At 43.3% G+C, this 15,464-nt stretch overlaps 1 pseudogene; it reads right to left on the bottom strand.

Moving 5' to 3' along the window:
• Window positions 1-2,773: 2,773 nt before the first annotated feature.
• LOC126952913 (actin-related protein 2/3 complex subunit 3-like) lies at window positions 2,774-3,365 on the bottom strand (annotated as a pseudogene).
• Between the last annotated feature and the right edge of the window lie 12,099 nt (window positions 3,366-15,464).

Raw genomic sequence — 15,464 nt, 5'->3', positions numbered from 1 at the left:
GACGAAGCAGGCCTGTGAATACTTCAGCCATACTGCTCCCTGACTCTGCTCCCCAGTCTAGACTTTGGGACACTCCACATGAAAGAAAACTCTGGTCTGCAGAGCTGACACTTTTATCCAGCATTACTGCTTCATGCTGGACAGAGACAGAGAGAGACAGGAAAAAGTCAAATCTCCTGGTGTTAGATTTCAGTCTTTGAACAGCACCATTCAATTGTGTTCATTTTGGGGGGCTGCTGTAACAAAACTGGGCACCTGATAGGAACAGGAACTTATTCCCTCATAGCTCTGATAGCCAGAAGTCCAAAATCAAGATGTTAGCAGGACCACACTTCCTTGTTCAGCATCTAGTGGCTGTCAGCATTCTTTGGCTTATGGTTACATCGCCCCAGTATCTGCCTGTGTGGCCATACTGCCTTCTGTGTGTCTTCTCTCTGCATGTGTCTCAAATCTCCCTCTGCCTCTCTTTTATAAGCGTGCTTGCAATAGTGTTTAGGGCCCACCTGGATGATCCAAAGTAATCTGTTACAGAGTGAATTCCGTCCCCCAAAATTCAAGTTAAAGCCCTGACGATCCCCGACCCACAGTGTGACTGTATTTGAAGATAAGGCATTTTAAAAGGTAACTAAGGTTAAATGAGGTTATATGAGTGGGGCCCTACTTCTACAGGACTGGTATCCTTATAAGAAGAAGAGACAGTAGGAGTGCCCATGTACAGAGGAATGGTCATGTGAGGACACAGCAAGAATGCAGCTATCTTCAAGTCAGAGAGAGGTCTTCAGAGAAACCAGCCTTGTCAGCCCCTTGATCGTGGACATCCAGCCTCTAGAACTGTGAGAAAATAAATTTCTGTTGTTTAAGTCCCACAGTCTGTGGTATTTTGTTACAGAAGTCCTAAGAGACAAATAATACCTCTTTATCTTGGAATCCTTAATCACACGGCAAAGACCCCTTTCCCACGTAAGGTAACATTTACAAGAGCCAAGGATTAAGACTTAATATGTTTGAATTGCTATTATTCAACGTACACTGAAAATCATGAACACAAGCCGTTAACTCATATCTCCTCCTGGGGAGGAGTGGATAAGGAGAGAGACAAGAGGTGAGGGCTGTGGTTACTTGCTGATCTAGTCATAGTCCTGGGAATATGAGGAGCAGGCAGTGAACACTCCCCCAAGTGCCCCCCATAAACCACTGGTGCACCAAAAGTTTTCTGTTTATTTATATCCATTTGGAGAACTCCTAACCTGATGTGTGACATAGTAAGTACTTAGTAAATAATAGGTGCCCTCCCTGATTAAGCCCATTCCTGAAAATCTGCTGAGCCAGATCGTCTTTCTCCAGCACACTCACAACCACTTCCCCTTTTCAGCACACAGGCTCTGCCCAGCAAATCACCAAAATGGAGGTGAGAAGACCTAGTAGAGCCTGATACACGAATCTTGCCACAGAGTCAGAAATCAAGGCGGTAAATGACCAAGGCTGGAATCTACCTCCAACAGGATCACAACTGCTGAATCAGCAAATAAACGTTTTTGGAACCTGGTACTTGCCACTTGGCATTGTGCCACTGATAGTAAGTCAAACAGACATGCTCCCCAGCCTATAGCAATCAGAAGTCCAAGACAGACAGGATTGATCTGCCTAGGCATGGTAAGAACAGGGCAATAGCTGTCATGTATTAATAAGGGGAGACCTGTTACAAGCTTGTGTTTGTAACACCCAAAGCACAGATTAAGTAGAAATTGCCTTTAAGTGAGTTTCTGCGAGGCTTATACATTGCACAAGGAGAGGAGAGGAGAGAGTTTTTAGTTTTTCCTGGCATAGGGACTGACTGAAATCAGGAGTGGGATCAATTATTAGTTCTGCCTCAGCACCTCAGTACCCTTTCTCCCACACTGCCTTCCAAAGTAGCCTATATAAGAACGGTGGGAATTCTATAGATTTTGGGGAAACAAATGAACCAAATTTTTTAGCATCTGCTATGAGCAAAGCACTAGGCAAGCTAGAAAACACCAAGCAATATAGACTCGGCAACCAACAAGAGCATGTTGAACCCCTAAGTCAGTGTCATGGGTGCAAATAAATAGCCGATCTGCTTGCCATGTGGCCAGAACCAAAAAAAATACAAACCCAGGAATCCAGTCCTATATGTAATGTTCAGTGCTTTATCTGTGTTATCTCTACCCACGAATTAGGTAGTATCATCTCCACCTTAAAAATGAGGCTGGGGGACTCAGAATGACCGTCATGAGCAACTGCCATTTATTGAGCTCTTACTGCATGCTAAGCAATTTCAGTCCATCATGTCAGGTCCCTGTGTGGTAATGCAGTGGTTAAGGAAGCAGACTCAGGGAGCCAGACTGCCTGGTTCAAATCCCAGCTGTACCCCCTTGACAGTGGGGTAACTGTGGGAGAGTTACCCCCATGTGCTTCAGTTGAGTTATTGGAAATGGGATAATACTACTACCTAGTTTACAGGATTGTTAAAAGGACCAAAGGAGTAAGTACATATAAAGCAACAGTACCTATCCCACGGAGGGCACTTGGCAGACACTAGTAATCTCTGGAATAGGTATTTTTTTAATGTTAGAAATTTCTTCATTATTACTTATTAAGCACCAGCTTAATACTGCAGAAAATTTCAGATCTCCCTTGATAACTCACTTTCTTTTCCCCACCCAAATTCTTGATCAAGAGTTTCTCAAGTAAAGACATGCTCTTCTCTCTTCTGTATAAAACTTTATGAAATAAAGGCAAAAGGTTGTGTACATCTTAATGGAAAATGCTGCCCAGGGCTCTGGAGACGGTGGCTGCCCAGGCTCCCTTCACTGTCCAGGTCCTGAAAGACTCTTGTTCATGAACTGTCTCTTCACAAAGCAAGCCCGCCACTTGCTGCGTTTATTATTCTGAGGGTCAAAAACTTTCTCACAAAGTCTCAGTCCAGTCTCTTGCCTTAGCTATCGTAAATAGGCTCTTATCACTTCATTTTCCTGTTTGTTTGCAGGTTTGGCATAAATTGCATTAAGTGGAAAATGAGGCTCTCCAGGAATGGGAAAATTAGTGATTCCCAATGTATACATTTCTTTCTTACCTTGGATTTTGGAATTGTACTTTTGGAGTTTCTTTGAACACTCAGAAATGTAGAGAGTCATATATATCAAGGTCCTATCAGCTTCATTCTTAATTTCATAGGTTTTGAAGAAGACATTGGCCTTGAAGTAACAGATGGCTTCATCCACAATATCTGTATCTTTTGTCTCTCTGGGAGCAGGTCCTTTGAATTGGCTTCTGATGGGTAACAGTGCCATGTTTCCAATGAGTTTGGTGTCAGGGCCCGTGAGAGAAGAGTGGTAAGCCAGCATCTTGGCAGCACCTGAGTTTCAACCCAGAGGAGTAGGATCACGAGAATAGGTATTTTAGGAGAGAGGTAGCTGAGGCTTTGGAGGCTTATTAATGTCCAAGGTCACACAGAAAATAAGAGGAGGGAGCTAGGACACAAAGCTGCTGCCTCTCTCACAGCTAATACATGGGAGAGCCAAGCTTCACACTCCAACTCTACTATGCCATACAGACATGCCTTGACCGGTGTCCTGTCCCACAGATTATTGGTGGCAAAGCTGGGATTAGAACCCAGGCTAGCTCTAAGTTTCTCTCTTCAAATTCCCCCTCTCAAATCCCCTTCTTATCTCGGCCCACTCTGGCTTTCCCCAGATAAGACTCTCCTAGCACAGTGAGCTCTTGAGGCCCTGCTTCTAACCACGTGAATAACCAGCACCCTCGTGACCAAAGCTGCCATCAGAGCCCTTGGAGACCTGCTCTAACTTTCTGCAACTCAGCTTTGCTGTTTTAAAATTACCAACCGTTTTGAGAAATATGCAAAAAACATGGTGCTAAATATGTATAATATACAGAGAAATGACAGGTCGTTGCTCTCAAAACTTTATTAGTTATTAGAGGAGATAAGCAGGTACTCAAATAACACAGAACCATGAATAAGGTTGGAAGGGGAATTGGAAGGGGCTGAGTATAGGGGGACAAGCCTACCCTTCCATGGGCTCCTAGTTCTGCTGTGGGATGGTTGGGCTCACAGAGCCTATCCTCACAGAGCCTCCAGGTCTGGGGAGAGTGGGAAACAGGCTGCTTTTCAGTTCCAGTCCTCTCCCCTGAGGAGCTGGAGCACGCTGGGACCACTAGGGACCTCCCTTTAAGACTTCTGAATGGCTTCAAGGACACTGGGGTCACAGAACAACGCCATTTGGCAGATGGCAGAGGCTGCCTCGGGGAAGGAGAAAGGCTGTCTCTGATGCCAAGCCAGAGATAGAAAACATTTTCTCTGAGTTAGAGAATGGGAAGCGTGCCCTGATCTGTTCGGAAGCAGTGAATTGGCCCAATATCCCTGTACTTCCTCATCATTTGTAGGTCATAGCCCCATTTGAACTGTGGACCAATGCTGCAGAAAAAAGAACCTGGGCTCATACGACACATTGCATAACTCCTATAGTTTCTCAGATGCTTTAAAAGCCATCTATGGATTCCCAGGGGGTCCACAAACCCAAGGTTAAACATTCCTACATGAGGTGGTTTTTTAAAATGTCTGCAAACAGAGGAATTTTTAAGGCAGTGAAACTATAACGGTGGATACATATTATTATGCATTCCCATGAAATGTACAACATCAACAGTGAATGCTGATGTCAGCTGTAGACTTTGGGTGATGATGCATCAGCGGGGGTTCATCAATTGTAACAATTGTAACAAATTGTAACAAATGTATCAATTGTAACAAATGCACAATTCTGGTAGGGGGATGTTAATAATAGGGGAGGCTTTGCTTGTGTGGGAGCAGGAATTATATGGAAAACCTCTGTACCTTCTCAGTTTTACTGTGCACCTAACAAGGCTATAAAAAATGAAGTCAGCCAGGAGTGTTGGTTCACACCTGTAATCGCAGCACTTTGGGAGGCCAAGGTGGGAGGATCACTTGAGCTTAGGAGTTTGAGACCAGCCTGGGCAACAAAGTGAGAAGGTGAGACTTTATCTCTCACAAAACAAATTTTAAAGACTTAGCCAGGTGTGCTGGTGCACACCTATACTACAGACCCAGCTACTTGGGAGGCTGTGGCAAGAGGATCAGGATCATTTAAGTGCAGGAGTTTAAAGCTGCAGTCAGCTGTGATGGCGCCACTGTACTCTAGCCTGGGTGACAGAGTGAGACCCTGTCTCAAAAATAAATAAATAAATATATATATATATACACACACACACACACACACACACATATGTATATGTATAATAAAGTCTGGTTTTTGTTTTGTTTTGTTTTGTTTTAAGAGACAGTGCCTCACTATTTTGACCAGGCTGGTTTCAAACTCCTGGGCTCAAGTGATCCTCCCACCTCAGCCTCCCAATGTGCTGGGATTACAGGGTGAGCCACTGCACCTGGCCGAAGTCTGTTTTTAAAAACAGTGGTGGCAAATTATTTGATACTCCTCCCATTCAAAGATAGAGTCTATGCCCCTTATCTTGAATCTGAGCAAGCTTGTGACTGCTTTTACCAATAGACCTTGGCTTCCAAAGCTAGTTCATAAAAATCTACACAGCTTCTACACTTAGTCTCTCTTCAGGGATACTCCTCTCAGAATTCAGCTCCATGCCAGATGGAGAGGCCACATGGAGGCACTGTGTAGGCAGTCCCAGCTGAGCCCAGCTTCTACGGGTTGAACTGCATCTCCCCAGAAATGTTAAAGACCTAATCCCCAGTATCTGTGAATGTGACCTTATTCAGAAACAGGGTCTTTGCAGATGATCAAGTGAGGATAAGGTCATTAAGACGGGCCCTAATCCAAAATGACTGCAGTCCTTATGAAAAAAGAGGATGTAGGCACAGAGATAACACACACACACAGAAAGAACATCATGTGGAAATGAAGGCAGAGATCAAGGTGTCTCCTCTATAAGCCAAGGGATGCCAAAGGTTGCCAGCCAATGACCAGGAGAGAGAAAAGAGGCAAGAAACAGACTGTTCCTCCCTGACCTCAGAAGCAATCAACTTGGCCAACACTTTCACCTTAGACTTCCAGCATCCAGAACTGTGGACAATAAATTTCTGTTGTTTTAAGCCACCCAGTTTGTGGTACTTCATTATGAAAGGCTTAGGAAGCTAACTCACCATCCTAGGAGGGATTCCTGCCCCGATTCCAGTGCAAATGAAGATCTTATCTCAGAAGAGCATGCTGCAGAATCCAGACATTTGAGTCCCCTGCAGCCATTCAGGTCTTTCCAGCTGAAGTCACAGACATCTTACGGTGGAGGCAAGCCATGGCTACTGTGCCCAGATTGAATTTCCGACCCACAGAATCCACGAACTTAATAAAATGGTGGCAGTTTGAGGCCACTAAGTGTAGGGTTGTTTGTTACTCAGCAATGGTTAACTGGAACACTACTTAAAACTCTGGCCTCTGACCAAACGAAATTATGTCCTCTTCCTTCCTTATCTGCCAAGGGGGATGGCCTAATTATTTAAATTAAATGTCCAGGGTAATGACATCATAGAACGTGAGAATTAGAAGGAAACTCGATACTCCCATTTAAGCAAAAACAAATTACCCACAGTCCCAGCTTCATTCAAATCAAACAGCTTTCATTTTTCCCTTTCAATCCTTGTGCATACATAATTTGCACATAGTTTATTCAAGATTCATTCAACATAGTTAAAATCAGAGTAGACGTGATTTTGGAGTCTGCTTTTTCCACTTGCAATTTATCATAGCATTTCAATGTTGCTATATAGTCTTTATATTACTTTAATTGCAAAAATTTTCAGAAGTGTTTGTACTTTAATTTACTCAATCGTTGTCTTTTTGAACAACATAGAAGTTTTGATGTGAATCTTCTTTAACTGCAATATTTTAATTATTGTTCTAAATTAGGGGTCAGTAAACTATGACCTGTGAGCCAAACTACCCACCCTATTTTTCTACTGCCTGTGAACTAGTAAGTTTCTTACGTTTTAAATGATCAAAAAGATATAAAATAATAATATTTTAACACACTAAAAAATTATGTGAAATCCCTAATCCAGTGTTTATAAAGTTTTGTTGGAACACAGCCATGCCCATTTATTTACATGTTGTCTGTGATTGCTTTCACAATACAATGGCAGAGTTGAGTGCTTGCAACAGAAACAGTGACCCACAGAGACTAATATAATTACTATCTGGCCCTTTACAGAAAACATTTGTCAACTCCTATCCTTAATTTACATCAAACCACATGCCTCAGAGGTTCCAACCTGTCCTTGGGTTCCTTCATGATTTTGGACTTGCCAGCCCCCACAATCGCATAAGCCAATTCCTTGAAATCAGTCTCTTTGTATATATGATCTCCTGGTTCTGTTTCTCTGGAGAACCCTGACCAACACAGCATCTAACATGCTTTTGTAGAATTGATAAAGCTGTAGTGAAGGAGAAAGATCCTGAATGTTCAGGAGTGCTGCTGGGCTGTGAGGGTTTGCCTTAGATGAGCCGAGCACACTATACACATGGAAAGATCATGAGCTTGGAGTCTGATTCAGTTTGAGCACAAGGAATGGAAATCCACTCAGACTAGGCAGAGGTGAAGACTTGTTGGAAGGATACAGAGATGTTCCCAGAATCTAAGTGCAGGAAGCAAAGCAGGGTCTCACAGGACTCAGACATCACCAGGTGGCTTCTCTTTCATCTCTCTGGTTCTGAGACTACAGAGTCCCTCTGTCTTTCCACATATCCCTTGCTCTCTCCAATGGAAAGCCAAGTTTTTCTGCTCACCCACAGACCAACATGGCCTTAGGGCTCTGTGGCATCACCGCTACCTCGACCTTCATTGTCTAACTGACTCCATTTCTCAGTCCTCCAATTATAAACTCCCAGGACAGAGATCTGATTGCCAGGAGCCTGTCATATACCCCTGTCCACAGCTATAGGCAGCCAAGGGTCATGTGGCATAAACATGACCACCTTCCCCACCACCCCTAATTAAGTAGAGGATGAGGAAGAGTGTCCATTTCACAAAAAGAGTGCTCCAAAATATGTCTACTGCAGACCTGATACCACCCTATCTTAGTCTGCTAAGGCTGCTATAGCAAATACCACAGATGGGGTGGCTTAAACATAAATTTCTTTCTCACCGTTCTGGAGGCTGGAAGTCCAAGATCTAGGTGCCGGAAGGGTCACATTCTCCTGAGGCCTCTCTTTTTGGCTTGCAGACAGCCACTTTCTTGCTGTGTCCTCACACGGCCTTTCTTCTATGCATGCGCATCCCTGGGGTCTCTTTCTCTCCTTATAAGGACACCGGACATACTGGATTAGGGCCCCACCCTAATGGCTTCATTTAATCTTCATTACCTCTTTAAAAGCCTTCTCTCCAAATACAGCCACACATCAAGTACTGGGGGTCAGGGCTTCAATACATGAATTCCGGGGGGCACATATGATGGTGAGTTTGATATGCCACTTGGGCTAGGCTGCAGTAGTCCGTTATTCAGGCACCTTTGATGGCATGCCCCTTCAGCCAGGGGAACCTCAGTAATTTACTTTTTTAAAAAGTGGGGACAATATTGCCTCATATAATTCATGTGCAGACTGGAAAAGGGGATGAGTATACAACATAAATGATAGCCATTATGATCATTATTTTTTCTCCCAAACAGGCAGGCAGGGCACCCACTTCCTGTGCTTCTGAACCACTCTTGCTTTGTGTCGGATGGCTTTGCTCTTGCCCTCTTCTGCCTTGGGTTAATCATGGTGTATTCACACCTTACATGGGATAAGTAGGATATTTTAAACATCAATTTTATTATCCAGTTATGTTAATGGTCTGTGAAATAACATGTGAAGAGTCCATTAAACATTGTGAAAGAGTTTCCATTTCATAAAAATGAGGGAATAATAAGAGAGGCCAATGTAATTCATTGCTGAGTGGGGGAGAGGCTGACTTTCATCTTCAGATGCCCTTCTAAGAGAAACAACTTTCATAACTTAGAACTCAGCATTTCAAAAGAATTTGGGGAATGGCTGACCCTTCTAGGCATTCGCCAGCAGGATGTTTCTGACCAAGAAATAATTAAAAGTGTATGGAAAGAAACACAGGAATGACATTTAATAGCTTGTAGTTGAGATGAATTTTGATCTAAAATGTTAATTTTTTTTATTTGAACCAACTCTATCCTACTCTCTGAGTCCTACTTCATTGCACAACCACAGTCTGTCAGTCTTGTGTATAACCTGCTTAGAAAAGGCGGAAAGGTAATTGCGTAAACAACTTCCACCTAGATCCTCCTCCTGTTCTGAGCCTAATACCAGCCCTGCCCCCAAGCTCTCAGGAACCTCATGAACAATGGACTCTAATCCATGCTTGAATCTCTGACGACCATCTCTTCATTTCTTCAGACTGTTTTATGTCATAGGTTTACAGATTTCCTGGAATACTTTCCACACTTTGCTTCTGAGACATCACACTCTCCTGGATTTCCTTGTACTTCCTAGGCCAGTACTTCTCAGGAACCTTTGCTGACTTCTCCACACCTCCTTGATCCTTATCATTGGAGACCTCAGGAGTGGGGTTTGGATTTCTTTTCTTCTTTTTCTATAACAATCCCTTGCATCCAGTCTTACGGTTGTAAATGCCATCTATAAGCTGACACCTTCTAGATCTAGCTCTCGCCTGGACTCTAGACTCATATATCAGCTGTCCACTGAAGTGCCTAACAGGCATCTGGAATGTAACTTTCCCAAAATCAAATTCCTGATCTCCCTCCAAAATCTGCTGCATCGACACTATTTCCCATCTTAATATCAACCGCATCCTTGCAGTTGCTCAAGCCAAGAGTTCTTCACTTCATTCATTTTTCTTTTCATTCTTATCTCCCAATCCAACAGCAAATCCTGTCAAGTCTACCTTCATCATATACCTTGAGACTTGCCACTGTTTACCACCTTCACACTGCTGGGATCTTGGTCCAAGCTCCCATCATTTCTCATCTTGACTATTTTTTTTTTAATAGAGATGGGTCATGTCATGCTGTGCAGGCTTGGGTGCAGCAGCTATTCACAGATGTGATCATAATGCACGATAACCTCGAACTCCCGGGCTTGAGTGGCCCTCCCGCCTCAGCCTTCATCTTGACTATTGCTCTGCCTTCGTTCCATCTTAGACTATTCTTTACCCAGTAGTCAGAGAGATCCTTTAGATCATAATCAGACCATGTTGCTCCTCTACTCAACCTATCAATGGCAGCCATTTCCCGTAGAGCAAAAGCCAGAATCTGTCCAGTGACTTCCGGGCCCTGCAGGATTGGGCCTCCCTGCCATCCATTCTCTCACTTCATCTCCTCCTCTCCTCTCCTTCAGTCACTCTAGTCACATTCACCTTTTTGCTGTTCCTCCACCCATGCCGGGCATGCCCCTGTCTCATGTATTTACTGTTTCACCAACCTGGAAGACATTTTCCCCAGGCAGCCACATGGCTGATTTCTTTACTTCCTTTTAAGGCCTTGATGAAATGTCACCTTCTTTGTGTGGCTTTCTCTGGCCATGCTATTTAAAATGACAGCCAACTTCCCAATCTGTACCAGTACTTCCTGTCCCCCTTCCCTGCTGCGTTATCTCTGAGGCCTTGGTCATCGTTCGACACTCTAAGTATTTTCTTGCGTGTTCTGTTTACCTCTGTCTCAACGCTGGAACCCCAGGAGGGCAGGGCTTTGTCTATTTTGCTCACTTCTGTATCTCTAGCACCCAAAACAATTGAATCTGTTGTATGAATATACAAATGATTGTTCCTGCTGGAAATTTTTCAAACCACCTCACATTACAGTTGAGAAAACTGAGGCAAAGCCAATGACGGTTTGCCAAATATCACATAATTTTTTAATGGCTCAGAGTTGAGAGTAGAGACCAGTTTTCCTGACTCAGAGTCCAGCTTTCCATCAAGTAAAATATCCTCTGTCTTCTGTCCAAATGGATTTTACAATTTTGTGGAACATAAATCATGGTTTCAAATTTCTCTCTAATCATGATACCCAGCACAGTTCAAAGTAATTATAGATGATGTTTAAAAATATTAATTTCAGGGTCACTGAACCAGTGACAAATCCAAATAGTTAAGAGTATTATGAAAGAACTTGTGTTTCCTTAACTTTTATTTTAGGTTCAGGGTTACATGCACAGATTGGTTATATAGGTAAATTGCATGTTACGGGAGTTTGGTATACAGATGAGTTCATCACCCAGGTCATAAGCATAGTACTTGATAGATAGTTTTTCGATCCTCACCCTCCTCTTACCTTCCACCCTCAAGTAGGCCCCGGTGTCTATTGTTCCCTTCTTTGTGACCAAGTGTAGTCAGTGTTTAACTCCCACTTATAGGTGAAAACATGCAGTATTTGGTTTTCTGTTCCTGTGTAAGTTTGCTTCGGATAATGGCCTCCAGCTGCATCCATGTTACTGCAAAGGACATGATCTCATTCTTTTTTATGGCTGCATAGTATTCCATGGTGTATATGTACCACATTTTCTTTATCTAGTCTACCATTGATGAGCATTTAGGTTGATTCCACGTCTGTGCTATTGTGAATAGTACTGCAATGAACATACACAGAATGCGTATTTAGGGTAGGATGATTTATATTCCTTTGGGTATACCCAGTAATGGGATTGCTGGGTCAAATGATAGCTCTCTTTTAAGTTCCTTGAGAAATCACCAAACTTCTTTCCACAATGGTTAAACTAATTTACTTTCCCACCAACAGTGGATAAGAATTCCTAAAGGGACTTTTTCCCACTGAGTTTTAGAGTACAAGTGACTGATTCCTGAGCCAGTTTCTAACATAGATGATAGTAATACCAATGATAGCCACCATGAGAGTGCCCACCAAATGCCAGGTCCTTTGTGTATACTACTGCATTTAATTTTTACAACAACCTCTAAAGAAGATATTAATGTTATTCCCATTTTACAGATAAATAAATTGAGGCACAGTGAGGTTAAGTAACATGTCCAACTCCACATAATTAATAAAAAGCAGAGATGGGGTTCGAGGTCATATTTGTCTGACTTGAAGCCCATGTTCTGAATCACTGCCCTGTATTGCTTCCCATCCATATGTCCAAATGGACAAAAACTTTCAAAGGCCACTCAGCAAGGAGTACTTGATTCCGAGTTTTCTATGACAGCCTAAATCCTGTTATTTCATTCTGGGTGCAGAGCACATGGGAAACTACCATTGCCCCCTGGGAGGTAGCCCTTCTGGTAATCCCTGTGCCATCTGGGAAATACTAACTGCAAAGCAAAACCTCTCACCACTAGCTTAAGCAATTAAATGTTAGGAATTCCACATGAAATAGAGAGAAGAGCACAGAACTCTTCACTATTCATGGGGGAGTGCATAGACCCAGGATAGGAGAGGATTGCAGGAAGCGAATGAACTACCATTCATTAAAGTATCAATGGTTGTGCTAGGCACTTATCAGATATTATTTTGTTTATTCCTTATAACAACCTTTTGAAGTGACTATCACTGCAGTATTCTTTTTCTACAGATGAGAAAACAGAAGTTGAAAGATATATCTTGGCCGGGCATGGTGGCTCATGCCTGTAATCCCAGCACTTTGGGAGGTGGAGGCGGGCAGATCACCTGAGGTCAGAAGTTTAAGACAAGACTGGTCAACATAGTGAAATCTGTCTCTACCAAAAATACAAAAATTAGCTGGGCATGGTGATGCATGCCCATAATCCCAGCTACTCGGGAGGCTGAGGCAGGAGAATCACTTGAACCTGGGAGGTGGAGGTTGGAATGAGCTGAGATGGTGCCACTGTACTCCAGCCTGGGTGACAGAGCAAGACTCCATTTCAAAAAAAAAAAAAAAAAAAAACTCTTGAACAAGGTCATCCAGCTATCAGAAGAGGAAGGCTTTGAACACAGATGAACATGATTTCAAAGCCAGCAGACATTCCTTCATCTCTGCTGAGCAAGCCAACTTTCTGAGCCTCGGTTTCCTTGTACGACAGGAGAAGGTTGTATCAGAGGTTCTCAAAGCTTTAACAGTCTATTGCTCCAGTTTTCACCTAGCAGGCACAAAGACTTTTAAAGGCCTTTAGGTTGATGGAAAAATGAAAGGCATTGCCATTTCCTAACAGGGAAGGCAGGCATGACAATGAGTAATTGGTTTAGTCTAATTGTGATGTATACACTGATAAAAGCATGTATAAAACACAAAAGGATGGAGTGATTCATACTCTCTTGGTGGCAACACAAACCCTGCCAGACCTTTCAGTTCACAGAAGTGAAGTCACACAAACAGAGAGAGAGCCCAACTGCCATCTTTGTTCAATTGCCAAGCCAGCAGCAACCATTCCCGTCCCGCCTGTCATCGTGCCCCCCTCCTTTCTCCCAGCTGCCAAGGAGCAGATGTCTACAGAAATGGGTCATGGGATTGGAGCATTTGGAAGGTGAGAGGATGGAGGAATAAGAACATATTATAAAGCACCATTAATGATGCCCAAGTGCAGTGAACTTCAGGCAGGTTGTTGGTGAAGGGAAGATGGCCAGGGGAGGACCCAGGGGTACAGAAAGTGTATTGGCAAGAGAGCACTAATGCACAACTGTAGGCACTTCCCAAGCAAGTCTTGAGATGGTCAGATGTCAGAGCCAGGGAGCTTGGTGAAGTCAAGAAGGGGAGATGGGAGAATTGACAAAGCAAAATAAGATACCAGCCATGATACTAAACTTGTAGCAAAATATCCTTTTATGAAGATCCTCGTGGCCTGTGCTAAGTTGAGGTCATGTCTAAAAGAATCAATGCTGAGTGTCTGTGGGACTATGGGCCTCTTTTACAACTGGGGATGCAAATGTTGGCAAACACACCCTTTTCTCATACCCTTTGGGATGCTTACAGAACAGTGGTGCCAACAGTTGGGTCTGTGCTGGAAGTTCAGTCAACATTTGTGCAGTGGAAGAATGACAACGAAGCATCAGTTCCATGGGCTTACCTATCTAGAGGGCCATTTGTATTCTTATCTTGGAATAGATAGTGGTGTTTGGAATTCTGTTGGTTGCCAGGACATTGTCCAGTGAGGCTTAAAGAAAGGGAAGAATTTTATTCCTGAAAGGCGTGTCCCTGGTCCACTTTTTCAGAGAAGGACCCCTCTGAGTCTCTCCTTCCCATGGTATGGGATGGTATGAGGAACACACGCATACAGGGGATAGAGACAAAAATCTGTTTGATTTTAAAAATAGATTTGATTGTGTGACTCACATTTAAGTTCACTCCACCACATTCTGGACAATTTCTGTGTATCTTGGTATCAGCAGGAAGCAGAAACACTTAAATGATGTAAAAAATACCTTAAGGATTAAAGAAGAAAGCCTGAGCCAGCAGGGCAGGGGAACTGATAGAAGCCAGATGACCAGAACACACAAGGAAGGGGCCCCAGCTGGCCTGCAGCCCTGCGTTCTCCCAGGGAGACCTGGTACGGCTTCACCTCTGTGGCTGGCAGGCCCTTCCAAGTGGCCTGGCCTCTGCGCTTGAGCTCAGGAATGAAACTCTCCTTCTCAAGAAGGCCCAAACGGCATATCCTTTAAAGCTGGAACAACCCAGGAATATGTTAACAACTCTTTTTCAATCTACAACCCCAGGCCACAAAAGCCCAACCTTCCATCTTGGTGTTACTGACATGTCCCCATTGAGAGAGTCAAGATTCATCATTGGTTTACCTTGGGTCATCCCATTTCATAACAGAACTGTATTTGTTTTCTAGGGCTTCCACAGTGAAGTATCACATACTGAGTGGCTTAAATCAGAAACGTATTCTCTCAGAGTTCTGGAGGCTGGAAGTCTGAGCTCTAGATGTTGTCAGGACTTTGTCCCCTCTGAAGGTGCCAGAACAGGACTGAATTTGTTCCAGACCTCTCCCAGCTTTGAGTAGTTCCTCTGCAGGTGTCAGCATGACTCCAGTCTTCATGTGGTAAAGACTGTTCCTATTTGTATGTGTTTGTGTTCGAAGTTCCCCTTTCTATTTAGGGCCCACGCTACTCCTCCAGTAGGACCTCATCTTAACTTATCCAATTACATCTGCAACGACCCTTTTTCCAAATAAGGTCACAGTCTGCAGTACTGGGGGTTAGTCAGCTTTGGTTGAAAATTCAACATACGAGTTTGGGGTGGGGTGGGGTGGATAAATTTAACTCGTAACAAGAACATTGAATTTATCTCCTGGTTTGAGAAATTATTTAAAATTCATAAGATAAACCCACCATAATAAAAAAATTGGGGTTCTGTTTAAAAAGAGAATAAATGTGGCACAAGGTCTTAGTAATAAGAAAGATACAGGGAAAGTCACAGACTCTAGGGTATCAGTAAAAGAACAACTCAGTCCCTCCTCCTTCTACCCCTGGGTAAAGTAACAAACATCATCAGTGTCTTTAACAA

This window comes from Macaca thibetana, chromosome 4, assembly GCF_024542745.1.
Source record: "Macaca thibetana thibetana isolate TM-01 chromosome 4, ASM2454274v1, whole genome shotgun sequence".
NCBI lineage: Eukaryota > Metazoa > Chordata > Mammalia > Primates > Cercopithecidae > Macaca > Macaca thibetana.
The sequence above is the reverse complement of the archived record's forward strand: the minus strand, read 5'-3'. Positions and strand labels throughout refer to the sequence as shown.